Here is an 18,904-nt window from a genome sequence, read left to right as displayed (position 1 = left end):
TTGACTCTTTCTTTGTAAATATAAGAATAATAGTGCCTCTAAAATTATTGCTCTTTTCTTCCCACTTTCCACATGCTATTCCTATTTATTTTAATTTTACATTGTCAAGGTAATTAATATTATATTACATCCTCAATCATAACTAAGTCTTTCTTACTTTGTACCTTGACTCTGAAATTTTAGAATAGTTTTATTATCATTTTGTTAGATAAACATTGTTTATCACTGGCATGCTAGGGTTCAATTTCGTTCTGTCTAACCTCACCGTCCCTCAGTAGACACAGTTCAATTTACTGTATCCCTCATCCCTCATTTCAAGCACTATACACCTGATGATTACAACTTAGATTCTGTCCTTAGTTCTCATAAACAGTTACACTCCCTTATTTCTTTAGTATCCATGCAGCAGCCTCCTGTGTATGACTTCTATAAGTTAAAAAAATCTTGTCCTGTAATAACCACTCCCTTCAATTTTCTTTCCTGTTACAGTTTTATTCCTTTTGTGTAACTTTACTTTCATTTCAGGAGCGTTTTTGATCCAAATGAAAGCAATATTTTTGCACAGGCTGTCATCTTCAAATGGAATTCATGAAAATTGGAAACTCTGCTTAGCTGTCTCCATGGTTCAGGCTTCCTCTCTCTAAATAAATATGGCAGTGATGGATTTGATATCTTGACTCTTTTTCAACCATGTCTACTTGACAAGGGATCTTTTCCAAGGTCGCTTTTCCAGGAAAGGTCAATGGGATCAGGCCTCAAGGAATCATGGAAATAGGTAAGGTATTACTATGCCAAGTTCCCCTGTGATGGTGAATCAATAATCCTTCCACCTACTACTTTTTACCTGCTTACCACTGGTGCATTTATCCCAAAGTAAGGGGCTAATTCTCAGTATAATCTTCACACTTAAGAATAGTGTAAACACTGTTGGGTTTTCTATTATGGTTAGTTAGCATAATACTTAACTAGTTTAGGGAGACTAAGATTAAAAAATCCATACTATTTTGATATTCAGGCATAACAGGCCCATAAAGAATCTTAATTGTTACATTTTTATTGACAAAAAGACATAAAATAAGATCATTTAGTCAGTTCCCAGAAGAAAAATCCTAATTAGTATCTATGGTTGCTGCTTCTCCCATAGGCAGGCATGGTGTCACCCATACAGAGTACTGGAATCCGTGGAACAGTGGTGTCTTGGGGGAAAGGAGGCAAAAGGAAGAGTAGAAACACCAGAGAGGACAGCTGACCTCTTTTGTTTTGGTAGGTCATAAAAGGAAAAGGGAACTAAAAACAAAACAAAATTCTAAGCAGGCTGCCTTCAGGAATTTCAAGGATCCACTTTGAAAGGTGAGAATTCTGGGCTGGGCAAAGGGGAAAAGATCATGTGTCAGTATCTGGGTAGCATTACTTTGAACAAAATTCCAATATTTCTTGATTATGGGGGTGTCCTAATAAAGATTAGAAAAAATCAGAAAATGGTCTAGCACTAATAAATAAGTTTAATCACTATAGGAAAATAAATGTGGAAGAGCTCTTGCTCTTTGACCAGCATACAGGTTAAGATATTTGAACCATGAAAATTGGGAAAGTGAAAAAAAATGCAGTAACCTGAGTCCGTGTTTCTTCTGGCATCTAGATTCTGTTAAAGTGTAGGTCCTCAGCTTCAGTGCATAAGACAGCAGACTGCTTTCGAATCCTACTTGTTCATGGCAATTTATTTCCTAATATTCTGCAGTCTCATCTTCTTTCTGTTTATGGGGTGAGGCTGGGAGAGATGTAGATCTGTAATTTGCTTTGCAGCTCTTACAAAGTCTTGAAATTTAAATGTGATTATAAAATTCTTCTTTTAATTTTATCAAAATGCCTCATACTATTATTTTATTCCAATTTTTCCTTTTAAATTCACTATTACAAATTCAAAAATCAATCACTGACCATGACATGCTTTTCAGTAGGACTATGCAGATCAAATCAGATCCTGTTCTCATGCTCCCTAGACACTGAACAAAGGTAGATATGATTTTGCCACAAACACTCCTCTGTCTCTGGTTGTCTATTTTCTTATTTTTTTTCCCACATGCCACATTAAGCAACATCCAAAAGCATCACCAGTAAATTTACAACACTAAGGAACAGCTTGCTTGCTTAATGCTGTGAGAATCGACAAGATCTAAAAAGCTAAAGCCAGAAATCTGTGATAAACTTCAATCTGATGAACACATGAGTCAACCAAACAGCCTTCAAGAACCAGATCAATCTAAAAGTTAATAGAGAATCACATGGGTCCAAGCCATGATTTTGTAAGATACATTGTCTGGTGCTATAATCCCACTTTTTAAGCATCTCCTAAAAGCAGACTTTATGTCAGAGCAGGGTTATCTAATGTAAGGTAGCAGATGTAAGATACAATTTAAAAAAATGTTGAATAGGAAACATACTACAGGAGAAAAGCACAGAATGTAATAACACATTTCTTAAAAATTATAATTTAATTGTTTTTATTTAAGTGTAGCAGCATGGTTATGAAAAAATGGGAAAATGTAGACAGAAAGAATATGACAATGTTTAAAGCCAATAAGAGGTTTTACTTATTTATTTTTTAACCCATTGACATGCCCAGAGCAACAAACTTGCATTGTGAAATTTTGCAAAAATTTCCACTTCCAGAGGGCAACCTACATAAGGACTAATGTGTAAGAACAGCTTGAATTTTATAGGCAAGGAGTGGCAAAAACACTTTAATAAAGTTCGCCCCTGCTGATCTTGCTGATAGTGCCTCCTGCAATGCATTACAACTTCTCTATATGCCAAATGGCTGTAGTTTTAATCCACAATCATTACAATACTGAGCTTTTGAAATCCTGGAGACACAGACTTTATAACTGAGGAATACAACATAAGAATAACAGTGTTCCAGTTGGGAATCCATTTATCTCTCAGATCTCCATAGAATTATGTGTAATTGGTCAGCTTGTGAAAAGAGTCCTTGTTTCTATCAGAGTATTTTTAAACAGATTTTTTTTTTTTTTCTGAATTGAGTGTTAACTTTTGTTTTTATAAACATTTATGGTATGTATTTAAGTTAGCATGAAATTCTCAAATTTCTCCTGTTAGCAAACTGGGAAATTAAACCAGTAGAAACTCTAATTTTTCCAGTTAGGGGAAAAGTCATAACTAGGAATAATGTGATTTGACCAAAGCGGATAGAGGATGTACACTTCATAGTCACGTTAGCATTTCAAATTTTATCATTCATACCAGCACAGGATTTTTTCCATATATTTCAACTAATATGGATTTATTATCCATCTCAAGTGACATGTTTCCTATTTGCACAGTCTAATTATGGATCAATTAACACTATGGAGTTTAAACACATATCGTGTATTTTAATGCCCTATCTAGAATTAGACAGATGTTACATTTCAATATGAGAAAAACATCATTAATTATCTAACACTTAAAATGGTTTTAAATGATGATGAATGACATGTAATTCTGTGTTCTTTGATGCCTACAAATATACATACAGAAAGCATCTTTACTTGCCTCAATATTTACAATTATTTAGCATGTAAGGCTCTTGAGTACAAAATATAATTGTCTGGTAATTTTAACTAACAAATCACAGATTCACAATTTATTGGCATTTTGGAATTGTTTCTAGCTCTTATGTTGTGTTTTCTGAGGCATAGACAGGTTGCAGTGTTGTGGTATACTACATGCTTTTATTTACCTAGAATTTCTTTTAGTCTAATGCTACTTTATTTTAATTCCTCATCCTGGGATCTTATACTAATCAGAGAACGATAAACAGCCTGAACCATTCTACCACCAGCTGCTTAAGGTGCTCTGAGCTCTCACTATAACTCTGTTTTAAGGGGTTGCAGAAGCAAATATGGACAAATTAAGAAAAAAATACAAAAAATAATTAGATATAAAATAAACACATAAACTCAGAAATTTGCTATAAATCATGAGTGATTATATTCTGACATATGTCAGAAAGTACTACATTTCCATAGCCAATTTTCACTGTTCAAATTATCTAATCATACACATCATAAGGGGCACATATTTCAGAAGTAGAAGAGACAATATTTAAATAACTTGTCTTGCTGAAATATCTGTAACCATAATTTTGTGTTCCTTTTTTTTGTTTGTTTTGTTTAAACGGAGTCTCACTCTGTCTCCCAGGCTGGAGTGCAGTGGCACGATCTGGGCTCACTGCAGGCTCCGCCTCCTGGGTTCGCACCATTCTTCTGCCTCTGCCTCCCGCAGCGTAGAGCGTAGTTGGCACTGCAGGGGCCTGCCACCACGCCTGGCTATATATATATATATATATATATATTTTTGTATTTTTAGTAGAGACGGAGTTTCACCGTGTTAGCCAGGATGGTCTCGATCTCCTGACCTCGTGATCCTGGGCCTCGGCCTCCCAAAGTGCTGGGATTACAGGCATGAGCTACCGTGCCCAGCCAATCTTGTGGTTTTTTATCTTTCCTTAATGTTGTAATTTAAACTTAAGCTATTATTTGCCTATAATTGTTTTTATAAAATTAAAGGTAATTTGATATTTAACAAGAAGATATATGACAATACAAAAACATATTTTATTAACTGGAAATGGATCTATCTCGTGAACAGAGGTAGCCATCTATATTCTAGTGGATTTCATTTGTGATACCAAGTTGTACTATGGAACATGGGTCTCAGCTATAAAATTTTGCTCTGTTACTGAGACTCTGAAAAAAATTCAACAAGTCTCTGACATATGTAAAATTATGTTTAAATTAAACAATTTTTAAAAATCAACTGTCATTAATTATTTAAAGGAAAATGTGTTTAAAGTAAGAATTAATAATCATAGGTCAGTGTAAACACTGGGATCCTTAATTAAACTGCAGGGATTCTAATTCTAGCTATAGCACTTAATAGTTATGTAACCTTGGAACAAGTATTTGTGTTCTGTGTGATTCATCCACAAAATGAGCATAGAAAAGTATCTACCATGTGGGGTTATTATATAATTAAATTAATTGACGTATATAAAATATTTTAAAATAGTGCTTAGTGTGTTAGTATTTACCTCCTTCTTGCTGTTATTTACTTAAATTAACTATTTTCTCACATTGCTGTATAAGATGAACACCCAATTCATATTCAGTGGGCTGGCTATGAATCTAACTGCAGACAACAAATGAGAAGAGTCATTATTCACGGTGTTAGCATTATCTATGATTTAATACTTAGCCAGATTCAAATATTTTTGACATCACTGTGGCCCTTGTACTCATTTAGGTTTGTGATGTGATGCTAGAAGAGAACATCTACCAAAATGCTTTACAGAAATAAAAAGTTTCAAATCGTATTCCTCTTTTCCTGCATGCCCTCTAATTTTCTTATGCCTCTCCTTGTCAGTAAACAATGACTTTATTATATCTGATGGTAGACTTTATACTATACCTTTCTATTCTTTAATTGAGACATGTGTTTTCTGTACCATAGTAACCTAAAAAATGCATGAGCTAATGAATTGTTAGCTCATTTTTGTTTTTGTGTCCCAGACTCAGCTCACACAAGGTCCCTTTTTTTTTTTTTTTGAGACGGAGTCTCACTCTGTCGCCCAGGCTGGAGTACAGTGGCACGATCTTGGCTAACTGCAAGCTCTGCCTCCTGGGTTCAACCATTCTCCTGCCTCAGCCTCCCGAGTAGCTGGGACTACAGGTGCCTGCCACCACCCCAGGCTAATTTTTTTGTATTTTTAGTAGAGACGGGGTTTCACCATGTTAGCCAGGATGGTCTCCATCTCCTGACCTTGTGATCCGCCTGCCTCGGCCTCCCAAAGTGCTGGGATTACAGGCATGAGCCAACGCACCCAGCCCACAAGGTCCCTTTTATTACAGATCCTACGTTATAGTATATTTACTATAATCTATTTTATTTATGTATGTTATATTTAAAACATAACATATTTTATTTTATATTTAAACATATACAATTTATTTCAAGAAATATTTCATTGTGTAAGAATTAATATTAATAATATGTCTGTTATTTTTGAGGGACTATCAAAACTATTAAAAAGGTTACCTTATATAAAACACTCAGGGTTGTCCAAGCACATTATCCCAGAGGAAAGTCTAAAAGAACAATTATTTTTTGATCTTTTGATTGTAGCTATCTTGCAGGAATAAACTTTATGCCTGCAAGATAGCTATAAAAAAAAATTAAAAAAATAGGTGTTGGCATGGATGCAGTGAAAAATGAACACTTCTACACTGCTGGTAGGAATGTAAACTAGTAAAACCACCACGGAAAATAGTGTGGAGATCCCTTAAAGAACTAAAAGTAGAACTACCATTTGATATAGCAATCCTACTACTGAGTAACTACCCAGAGGAAAAGACGCTATTATACAAAAGAGATACTTGTACAGACGTTGATAGCACAATTTGCGATAGCAAAAATACGGAACCAGCCCAAATGCTCATCAATCAATGAGTGCATAAAGCAATTGCGATATATATATATAGATATATATTTAAATATATATATGAAGGAATAGTACTCAGCCATAAAAAGGAAGGAATTAATGGCATTTGCAGCAACCTGGATGGAACTGGAAACTATTATTCTAAGTGAAGTAACTCAGAAATGGCAAAGCAAACATCATATGTTCTCACTCATAAGTGGGAGCTAAGCTATTAGGATGCAAAGGCATAAGAATGATACAATGAACTTTGGGGTTTAGGGAGAAAGGGTGGGAGTGGGGTAGAGGATGAAAGAATACAAATTAGGTTCAGTGTATACTGTTTGGGCATTAAGTGCACCAAAATCTCACAAATCACAACTAAAGAACTTACTCATGTGACCAGATACCACCTGTTCCCCAAAAAACTATGGAAATAAAAAAGTAAAAATAAATAAATAAATTTTCTTGCAACTTTAGCAATAATCAGCATAATAATTTTAATAAATAATTTAATTGTAGGTATATTATTGATAAAGGGTCTGTATTCTAAAAATTATAATTTAGTAAATGGATTGAAATGAGCTTTGTTTGGCTCAAAACAACATTACATGTAATCACGTGAAAATTACAAGCTTTAAAGAAGTTTAGTACCCTCTCTTTGTGGCCAGCATTTCTTGGTTTGCTTTGCCTTGCTTCTCTGTTTCTGTTTAATGAGGAAGCAAGTGGCCACATGTACTCTTGAGATCTGTTCTCCCTTGGTCTGGGACCCAAAGTTGGAGAACTATTGACTTAGAGATGAGAATTTCATTAGAAGACAAGCACATAAGGAGTAAGGCAAATTAGGCCTCTCTTGAAACACAGCCTTATTTGTTCTATGAATGACAAACTCCGGTGGCATCAGAATCTCTCTCCTTTCTGCAATGCCTTTATATAGGGTAAAATGCAAACTTTACTTCTCTGAAATTCGAGGTTAATGTAGACATAAAGGTCACAAAATCTCTATGACACTAGACTTATTATTGCTTCAAAAATTAGTCAAAACTATTTTTTATGTAATAATAGAAGAAAAAAATGAGAATTTTAATTGTGGGGACATCAAAGAAAACATCTGAGAACTCGGTTTAGATTAGCAGAAGCCCACATTTCATAAGCAAAAATACTGATAATCAAACTTCATATGGAATCTCTTGTGTATTTGGTCCTTAATTCTTGGTATTTATCTAATACCTTCCTATATAATAGAGGGACTAAAAGCCTGAAGACTTTCATAAGTATGCAAGCAAGCCAGTCTACAGCAATAATATAAGTATACCTCAGGTCTTCTAGCGTCTCAAAACTCTATAGGCAACAGGGGGAGAGGCATGAAAATTAATGACGTGAATAGAACACATTTTACCTAGGGCTTATTATAACCAGAATGCAGCAGTCCAAAGTTTTTATAACCTATCGTGCTCAAGATTGAGAATAAAAATAGATGGAGACAGAAAATATTGAGTTAGCTGGTTATTTTATGAAAACTCAAATCAAGGAGGGTACTCAATGTGAAAGCAGTCATTAACAAAATTGTGTTGAGGCAGTGGGTTGGGAGGAATAACAAAACAATTCATAGATTAGTAACTGAGCAGGTCCTGCTGAGTATGTGGGTTTTAATCCTGTTTTGCCGCCTGCTAGTTGGATGCCCCAGGGAAACATATTTCACACCTCTGTGCTTCACTTTTTTCATCTATACAATGGGGATGATAACAATAATAGTGCCTTCTTTAGGGTCATTTGAAGATCAAATTAAGATCTGTGAAGTACTAGTATATTGGGACCTTGTGGGCACCCAAGAGGTTCTCTGTTATTAATGGGCAAAGAAACAAATAAGAGTAGCTAATGAAAAAAAGAATTGACATGGAAAACCTAGGCAAAACTTAAGTAACAATCAACATGATCAAAGCATAGCCATTGTTTTTCTTTCATTAATAATCATCCCTAAAATAATAGATTGAGGATAATTTTTTAAAAATTTACCCGTGGTAGAAAATAGTGAGGTTTTTGTCAATGAAGAAGTTTAGTTCAATTTTATGGTATGTACACATCAGAATTTCTGGAATCTTTATCACATATTTCAAGGTTTCTCAAAATTTAGAATTTATAAATATACCTTTTATCTTCTGCATCCCTTGTCCTCCTGTATTTCCTCTTCATTTCTAAGTTTACTTTTTGATTTTTAACACATGTTAATCTCCAAATTATCTCAACATCTAACACTAAAAAAAGTTATTTGTTTTCTGAAAATTGCCTTCCAGTTTTTTTGGTATTTTTAAATAATTGCCTAGGTGCTAGGTTTTATTTTGGACAGACATAGTTAATATACAAGGTTAACTCTAGGTTATGAGATAGCCCACTCAAAAAGTCTCAAGTAGGTGGGACCTGTTGGATTATGATTTTGGACTTTTTTTTTTTTTTTTTTTTTTTTTGCAGAAGTTCTATTTGCATCAACATTCATTAGTTTTCACACAGTATTCCAAATTCCCTGGAACAATTTTTGATATAATTTTTTCCTATTTTCTTTTATAATTTCACATTATGATCTGCATCATTAAAACCAAGTATAAATAAAGCAACTGTTCTGAACAAAGCAGACAAAGGAAGTGGTTGCCTAGCAACAGAAATCACAGAACAGATCCTGAACTCCTACTCAGATGGAGCCTTCATACCCCAGCTTGATGGTGAAAGCATTTTTGAGTATCTATTCTCTTACAGTGCATGTCCCTTACACAGGAAAAAGAAGCAGCTTTTGAATCTGCTATTAAATGGAATTGGAAATTAATAGGCTTCAGTAGAGTTTGTACTATTTCTTTAAGGTTCATGAATTATTATGTTGAAGATGATGAATGTTACACGCCTGACATGCTCACGCTTTTGTTTGAGCTGAGTGACTATGTACCTGAGAATTATTCTGAATGCTCATGGGGTGACCATATGGGCTGAGCTGGAGATTAAAATGCATCTGAATCTGTGTGTGAACAAATCCAAAGCAAGCACTGGGACATCCTAGAAACCAAGTCAGCTTGATTCTCTCATATTGGGAATGCTGTTGTATACAGCTCTGGAATTGCATATGAGGGTTTGTGAACCCATGCAAATTACAACTAATTTATATTTTAATTCATATCATAATTCACTGTGTTTGAGCACAGAAATCTTCAAAAATTAAAAAAATACAAATAGATATTGTTCTCTTGCTTTGTGTGTGTATTTTTAAAAATTATCTCTGAAATTAGTAGAAAGACCAGTATATTTCACAATTATTTTTTATTATTTTGAGGCTATAAGTTAAGCTTTTTTATTTCTTTATGGATGTCAGATGCACAGAATTGGGTCATTCTTCATTTATTTTCTTGTTTAATATTATCCTTCATCCTTGCAAGGCCTCCTGGATTTTAGATATTTACTTAGCAGTATATTTTTAGTGCCTCCTTTGTATCTGGTTATCTTTCATAGATAAGTTAAGCCTTATCATTGATGCCAAATCTACGAGCCAACTCATACATAGATTCTGAGAAGTCAGGTTGAAAGCCCCCCTGAGTGGAAAAACTAAACTTGATGCCAACAATAAGTACCAATGTGAGTGGAATATGATGGAAAGATGTTGTAAAAGCCGCATAAAGTGTCATTTGCAAGAGAACAGCATGTAACACCACAGACAAAAGAGAGAGACAATACAACAGGGACCAGCTTTCCTGTGGTGATATGAAGAAAGTACAAAGTGAAATGAGGTAAGTGGTTGAGGGCCTAGACCATGAACCCTAAACCCATCATCTCAGGAGACAGTGGATAATTGTTAGTGGAGACTGTCTATGTGGGTATAGGGGGCAAGCTGGTGGCTGAGAGTAGTATGTTCTGAACCTTCTAAGGCAATGTTTCTGGTTTTGAGGGTCAAGTGAATACATAGTAAAGAAGTAAATAATAAAAGTTCTTGCTCTCCAGAGTTCACACTAAAATAGAGGAAGATGAGCACATAAATAAATGATTCTAAATTATGGCAAGTACAAGAACAGAGATTCACATGGCATGTTTCAAAGTAAAAGGGAGTGGGGACAAACAACTATACAGAGGGGAGGTATGGTCAGACTAGGCTTTCCTTCGCTAGCTAGCTTGTCCTATCTGTTCCCAAAGAGTTACATTCATCATGTAGTAAGAGATTTTCAGGCACATCTCCATGGAGATTCAATCTCCGCTACACTGTGGAGTCTACAGTCATAACCTGGAGATATTGCAGGTTTGGTTGCAGATCACTGCAATAAAGAAAATATTGCAATGAAGTGAGTTGCACATATTTTTTGGTTTCCCAGTACTTATATAAGTTATGTTTATACTACACTATAGGTAACTGTGCAATAACAGTATGTCTAAAAAACACAACATCCATACCTTCATTAAAAATACTTTACTGCTAAAAATAATGTTATCATCTGTGCCTTTAGCACATTTTTATCTTTTTCCTTGTGGAGTCTTGCCTTGACTTTGATGGCTTTTGACCAATTAGACTGGGGGTTGCTGAAGGTTGGGGTGGCTGTAGAAATGTGGCTGTGGACATTTCTTAAAATAAGACCACAGTGAAGCTTGCTGCATAGATGAACTCTTCCTTTCATGAAAGATTTCTCTGTAGTCTGTGATGCTGTTTCATAGCATTTTACCCAGAGTAGAATTTCTTTTGAAAGTGGATTAAATCCTTTCAAACCTGGATGCTGCTTTATCAACTAAGTTCATGTAATATTTTAAATATTTTCTTCTCATCTCAAAAATGTTCACAGCATCTTCACCAGGACTACTTTCAAGAAACCACTTTACTTGTTCATCCATAAGAAGCAACTCCTCATCTGTACAAATTTTATCATGAGATTGCAGCAATTCAGTCACATCTTCAGGCTCCACTTCTATTTCTCTTGCAGTTTCTATCATAACTGCAGTTACTTCGTCTGCTGAAGTCTCAAACCCCTCAAAGTTATTCATGAGTGTTGGAATCAACTTCTTCCAGTCTCCCGTAGATGTTGATATTTGGACCTCCCATGAATTACATTTGTAATGACATCTAGAATGGTGAATATTTTCCAGGAAGTTTTCAATTTATTTGCCCAGATCCATCGGGGAAATCACAATATATGGCAGCTATAGCCTTATAAAATGAATTTCTTTCTTTTTTTTTCTTTAGATGGAGTTTTGCTCTTGTTGCCCAGGCTGGAGTGCAATGATGCCATCTCAGCTCCCCTCCGCCTCCCAGGTTCAAGTGATTCTCCTGCCTCAGCCTCCCAAGTAGTTGGGATTACAGGTGCCTGCCACCACATCCTGCTAGTTTTTGTATTTTTAGTAGAGATAGGGTTGCACCATGTTGGCCAGGCTGGTCTTGAACTCCTGGCCTCAGGTGATCTGCTAGCCTCGGCCTCCAAAAGTGCTGGGATTACAGGCCTGAGCCACTGTACCTGGCTAAAAGTATTTCTTAAATAATAATACTCAAAAGTTGAAATTGTTCATTGATCCATGGGCTGCAGAATGGTTACGTTTGTAGGCATAAAATAAACATTAATTTCTTTGTACATTTCCATCAGAGCTCTTGAGTAATCAGATGCATTGGTAATAAGCAGTAATATTTTGAGAGGAATTTTTTTTTTCCTTAGCAGTAGGTCTTAATATTGGGCTTAAAATATTTATTAAATAGTGCTGTAAACAGATTTACTGTGATGTTGTAAACAGATGTGCTGTGATCCACGCTTCGTTGTTTCATTTATAGGGCACAAGGAGAGTAGATTCAGCACAATTCTTAAGGATCCTATGATTTTCAGAATGGTAAATGAGCTCCACATGGTAAATGAACTTAAAGTCCAAATGGTGAATGAGATCCAAATAGTAAATGAGATTAAAGTCATCAGCGGCTCCTAACAAGAGCCAGTGTCCTTTGAAACTGCGAAGCCAGGCATAGATTTCTCTTTTCTAGCTATGAAAGTTCTAGATGGCATCTTCCTCCAATATAACATTGCTTTGCCTATATTGAAAATATGCTGTTTAGTGTAGCAACCTTCATCAATTATTTTAGCTTGAACTTCTAGATAACTTATGGCTTCACCTTGAATTTTCATGTTATGGTGAAAGCTTCTTTCCTTAAACCTAATGAAACTAATGAACCAACATCTGTTGGCTTCAATATTTTCTTCTGCAGCCTCCTCACCCCTCTCGGCCTTCACAGAGTTGAAGAGAGTTAGGTCCTTGTTTTAAATAGGTTTTGACTTAAGAGAATGTTATGGCCGATTTGATCTATCCAGACCACTAACACAAGCCTGTTTTGTTTTTTTATGATTTTTTGTGTTCACTGGAGTAGCACTTTTAATTTCCTTCAATAACGTTTCCTCTGCATTCACAACTTGGCTAACTGTATACTGCAATAGGCCTAACTTTCAGCCTATCTTGGCTTTTGACATGTCTTCCTCACTAAGCCTAATCTTTTCTATCTTTTGGTTTAAAGTGATAGATGGGAGACTCTTCCTTTCATTTGAACACTTGGAGGCCAATGTAGGTTTATTAATTGGCTTAATTTCAAAATTACTATGTCTTAGAAAATAGGGAAGCTGGAGGACAGGGAGAGAGATGAGGGAATAGCCAGATGGTGGAGCAATCAGAACACATACATTTATCAATCAAGTTAGCTGTCCTATGTGGGTGGGGTTCTTGGTGCCCCAAAACAATTACTACAGGAACATTAAAGATTACTAATCACAGATGACCATAATAGGTATAATAATATCAACAAAGTCCAGGCACGTTGGCTCACACCTGTTATCCCAACACTTTGGGAGGCCGAGGCATATTGATCACTTGAGGTCAACAGTTCAAGATCATGGCCAACATGGCAAAACCCCATCACTACTAAAAATAAAAAAGTTAACTGGGTGTGGTGGCATGCACCTGTAGTCCCAGCTACTCAAGAGGCTGAAGTGGGAGAATTGCTTGAACCCAGGAAGAGAGGTTGCAGTGAGCCGAGATAGCACCACCGGACTCTAGCCTGGGAGGGAGAGTGAGACTCTGTCTCAATAATAATAATAATCATAATGAAAAAATTTGAAATATTGTGAGAGTTACCCAAATGTAACACAGAGACACAAAATGAGCACATGCTATTGGAAAAATGGTGTCAATAGATTTGCTTGAAGCAGGGCTGCCACAAAATGTCAATCTGTAGAAAACACCGTATCAGTGAAAATCAACAAAGCAAAGCTCAATGAAACAAAGTCTACCTGTACTTCTCAAAGATGTGACTTCTCGGATTTCCTGGAATTGTCAGCAACTATCAGTTTTTTACCTTTTCTCACCTGCCCAAATCAGAACTAGCTTAGAGCTTGCCCTTTCAGAGCAGTTGCTCTGAAACATAAATGTTTCGTATCTCTTCTTAACATAAAATATATCTCTCTTTAACATAAATGCATATATTCTTTTCCAAAGCTGTCTTTCATTTTAGTAAAGTTGGTTCCTTCTCTAAAGATCAGGAGTAACTGCACAAAAGTAACACAGAATGTGAACAGTTTAGAGGCACTCAAATAAGTGTTCTCTTTAGTTCTGTGATTGTTTTGTTTCAAAATTGCTGTGAAATGAAAACATACATTTAACTAGACAGAAAACCCTACTGGAATTGGCCACAGTGCTAATTATTTATATCCCTCTCAGTTCTTTAATTTGTTGTGGTGAAATGAATGTGATCAGCATGAGGATTCGTGGTAGGTAGGTGGCTCTGCAGATAGACTGTTTGAAGCTATGTCTGTATAAGTCAAAGCCTTTACAGATTTCACTCATCCTGCTTCTACTGCCACCTACTATGTTGCTTAGGAATTCAGAGTTTCTTTGGATTGAACATTAGGACATTTTCATATTCATAATGTTCTCTTCTTTCTGTATGGTATATAACATTAGAAGGGCTATAGGCTACCTGGGTAGGATGGAAGTTAAAACTCAGTTCACTCATCCCAGAAATTATTCAGATTGCTGTGAAACAATATTCTTTCTTGAAGGGTAGCAGGGTGAGAAGAAAGAGCCCAGGAAATTGAAGACTTAGAATTGACATTTTGGCTCCACCATTTACTTACCATATGGCTTTGTTTCATAGTTGAAGGGAAAGGAACTTAATTTTCTTTGGTGCAAAATTAGAATAATGCCTAGCTGTCGGTGTTAGTGTCAGAATTAATTAAGATAAACAGAAGGGCCCAGCATATAGATAGTCCTTAACAAATGCTGGACTCTCCCCTTTGCTTAGTTTTCCTATTTGTTATGTCCTGATATTATCAGCCTGAAGTCTAGACGGGACTGGGACTTTGATGGTTTGGGTATATCTATTAATTAACGCTCATTTGTGAATTTAAGCACTGAGTGTTGTCACACCTCTCATCTAGTGAAAAACTACCTGCCGAAAGACTTGAATTCCATCACATCATTTTATGTTTTATGTGGTCCACGGCTCTTTCCTACTGTGGTCTTAAAACTTTAAGGGCGTTCTCCTAGTTTCTTAGCCTTACTCACCTAGTTAGCAAGTGGAGTTACTCTAGGAATTTATAAAAATCTTCAGTTTGTGCTATGACATTTACATGTAGCTGTATCTAAGATATTAAATCTCGTATTCAGAATTGTTTTTTTTGTTCCACTTTTTCATATATAATATTTGTTTATATTTATGGGGAACATTGACATTTTGATATGTGCACACAATGTGTAATGATCAGAATTCTTCCCCCTGCAATGCAGAGAGAGGCTGCTGACACCTGAGAAGGAATATTTCACATATATTGACAAGAGTGCATAGGTAGCTAGAGGATGTGTCTACTTCTGAATTTTGACAGAGGCATTTGCTACATTTGCATTTGTTCATTTGCTTATTTATTAACTTATTTATTACTTATTCAACAATTGTTTAATGTATACTGATTCTATACATGGCCTTGTATTTGACAGGCTTTATGCTGCAAGGCCTACACCATGATTTTTGCTTTCTCATAATAATGTACTTAGTAAGATATGTTACACATTATGGTCACTCAATTCTATTGAAATGAATTCTTGGGAAAGAATTGTGTAGTACATTTACTTTAGTATTCTCTGGTGTTCTATGATAGGATAGATAAAATGGGGAAAGTAAAAGAATTGGTAGATTTTATTAACATATAGGCAATAAATTTTTTTCTATTATATATGCTGATCTTTTATTATTAAAAATCAGCCACGTGTCATATTATACTTATACCACATCTTTGCCAATGTAGTAATTTTTTTGCATTCCTTAATAAATAACTAAGTTCAATAATTTACCCTAAAATGCAAAAGTTAGTTTCAGAACTCAGGCTGTATTTTATTTTCAAGCTACAGTGAAGGCTAAATACTGCATCTTACCAGATACTCATCTAGTTAAATTATTGTTGGTAGATAAAGTTTAAATAATTAATAACAATATTTATAGCACTTTAAAATATATCATGTGACATTGTAGTGAAGATACAATTCTATTTCATTTTATAAATGATGAAATTGAAATTTTAGAAATTGAGAAAGACTTGCCCTTTTTAAACTCAGTGCTTTAAAATATATGTATCCATAATAATTCCATCTCTGATTAGTTTCAATTTTTTGACATAATGTTGATTCATGTTGAGGCTATACAAAATATAGATAATATAAACAAATTCATAAAAATAAGACGGATTCTGATGACTGAGATAGACATGATTTGCTCAGACATTTATTTCCTCCGCTTCCAAATGCACACACAGCCCTTCCTCTAAGGAAATATTTCTCAAAGGTTCGTCTATAGGCTACATACCTCAGAATCACTCAGGAAGTCTAACAAAAGGAACATTCCTGGCTACTTCTCAAACTTCCTGAATCAAATTCCATGAAAGTGGAATTCTGGAAATGTATAGTTTTAAAAGCTCTCCTCCTCAATCTTAAGTAGATGAAAGTGTGAGAACAGCTGCTAAATGACTGTGCCCTTCCTGCAGTATAAGAATGTAATTCCATATACTGTTGATTATCCTGAGAGCTGGCCAGTCATGCAGAGCATCCAGGTGTTGAGAATTTTGCAGCACAAATAATCCTCACAAGAACAGATGATACTTGATAGCATAGCACAGTACAGTCATTTTAGAGAAAAAAGAAATATATAAAGCACAGAATGTGATGTTTCTCCACATTGACATTAGGAAGCTCACGCTTGAGAGAAATAATTTTCCTTCTAGTGTGATCAGCATTATTGACACATATAAATAAGCTGTGTATATGTAAGTTTGAGGTGGAAAATTCACATTTAAAAAGTGTTTTTCCTGCTTCTTCAAAGCCAGTAGGTCATCAACTGAAATTTTCCTGTAAAGATTTAGACAGTATTGTATAATACGATGCTGTCCAATACAAATATAATAAGAGCCAAAAATGCAAGCCACATATAAAATTTCAAATTTTCTAGTAGCCACATTATAAAAAATAAAAAGAAGCAGGAGATATAAATTTTAGTAATATATTTTCTTTTACCTAGTACATCCAAAATATTATCATTTCAATATGCAAACAATATACAAATTATTGAGATAGCTTACATCCTTTAATTCATCTCAAGTTTTCAAAATCTCATCTCTATTTTTCACTTAAAACACTTCTTGTTTCAAACTAGTCATATATCAAGTGTGTGCAGCCACTTGTGGTTAGTGGCCGCCATATTGGGCTGTGCAGGTCTAATAGGTTTAATAGAGAAGAGTTGTGTTCACATCTTGTGCTTACCACTTAAATGTCTGGTGATGTCTAACAAGTAACACAACTTTGGAGCCACAGTTTTCTCATCTGAAAAAAATGTAAATTGGGAATAATATACAACATATAACTTACAATACTATTTCATCAGTTATACTGTAATCTGCAAGGTACTGGTTATATGTGTACGTATATATGATGGTATGCTATGCTGGCTGTTACAAATGACTAAGAAAGAAAATTTCTAACATATTTAAGTTAACGAAAGGTTATGTTAAGATTGTCCAAGTAGTTATGGGCACAGAAATACTCTATGCTGGGTGCAGAGACAATGGTTTTATGGCCAATAATAGAGTTACAGTTTTATTTTTTGGTTGATAAAATCTTTTATTCTCTCAGAGAATGGAGTGTAAATGGCAGAAAAAAGGTGCCTGGTGCACACATACTTACACATCCTGTGTAAAGCAATTACCTGTGCTTTTGTTCACAAGGGAAGATAAGGATAGCTAAAACCAATTTAATTTTGAGTGATCTATTGGGAAGCTTAGTTATCCACCAATATCCCAGATCTATAAATTGTAGTAGTTATATCCTAACTGATCCCTTCACCTAGAGAAAGCTTTATCTAAAGTGTCTTACATTTAGGGTGCATAATGCTGAAGAAACTCACCAATTTACTTAGGATTTGGCATTCTGGAAAACATATCTGAGAAAACTTCTGTGCTTTAAAAGATGAGGTTGTTCTGAAAACAAAGGAATTAGCTATGCATTAATATGTTCTGTGATTGTACCATGCACAGCACAGTTGCATTCCAAAATGAAATGACAAAAGGATACTTATCTTTTCTCTAGATAGCTCATGTCAGGAGAGAAGAATGGAGTCTAACAGCTTTTTGTTTATTTACAGGAAATATGTGCAGTAAAACAAAAATTATACAAAATGAAATATTAAAGCAGGTTTAATAATCATTTATTGATTTAATTATTTGTGAACTCTAAAGGGAGGGAGAAATGGGGAGATACTGACAGGCTTGTGTTTTCTTACCTTCAGTCAACTGAAATTCATAGTATTCTGGCTGCAAAAATTTTCTCCTATTATTTTATGAATTAATCCAGGTTAAATATTCCTTTTCAGAGCACGTCGCGTTTCTGTTTTGTTTTTTGTTTTTTTTTTTTTTTTGAGACAGTCCAGGGGTTCTCATTCTCTGAACTTTTCTTTCTAGGATCTAAAAACACATAATGGCTAATTGCAATAATGTGTTCATGGCTTACCATATTTTTGCTTATTTATTCAGTCTGCAATGTTTATTTTGGAGCTGTATCCAAAATAGCATAACAAATTGATGTATTTTTTTGTTTTTCACAGAACCATCTCCAGAGATAATTGCCATTAAATTAATGATGTAGGTTACTCCTCCCATTGATGCCCTGTGCCATGGCTTGGCATGATTTCATTTCCCCTTTTCAGATTATGAGACTCAGACAGAATGTACAAAATTCACAGCAAGGTTTAGAGACACCTTGTTGAAAGCAAAACAAAGAGCTGAAAATAGCAAAGCCCACATCCCACTTTTACTTCACTTGTTTTTTTCCTCATTAGCACAGATTATTTTCCAGAAATGGCTTCTTACCAGATGATTCTCTGGAAAACATCTTTTTTAAAGTTCA

The 18,904-nt window shown here is 35.0% G+C and overlaps 1 long non-coding RNA gene across 1 annotated transcript; it reads right to left on the bottom strand.

Annotated features, from left to right (window-relative positions):
* Window positions 1-1,681: 1,681 nt before the first annotated feature.
* On the bottom strand, window positions 1,682-17,994 carry LOC131383955 (uncharacterized). The gene is made up of 3 exons (XR_009214367.1): window positions 17,907-17,994; window positions 17,267-17,326; window positions 1,682-1,768 (listed from the first exon to the last, which is right to left on the bottom strand). It is a non-coding gene; the product is annotated as an uncharacterized LOC131383955 (long non-coding RNA).
* Window positions 17,995-18,904: the final 910 nt, after the last annotated feature.

Source organism: Hylobates moloch, unplaced genomic scaffold (genome assembly GCF_009828535.3).
Source record: "Hylobates moloch isolate HMO894 unplaced genomic scaffold, HMol_V3 SCAFFOLD_1, whole genome shotgun sequence".
Classification (NCBI taxonomy): Eukaryota; Metazoa; Chordata; class Mammalia; order Primates; family Hylobatidae; genus Hylobates; species Hylobates moloch.
The sequence above is the reverse complement of the archived record's forward strand: the minus strand, read 5'-3'. Positions and strand labels throughout refer to the sequence as shown.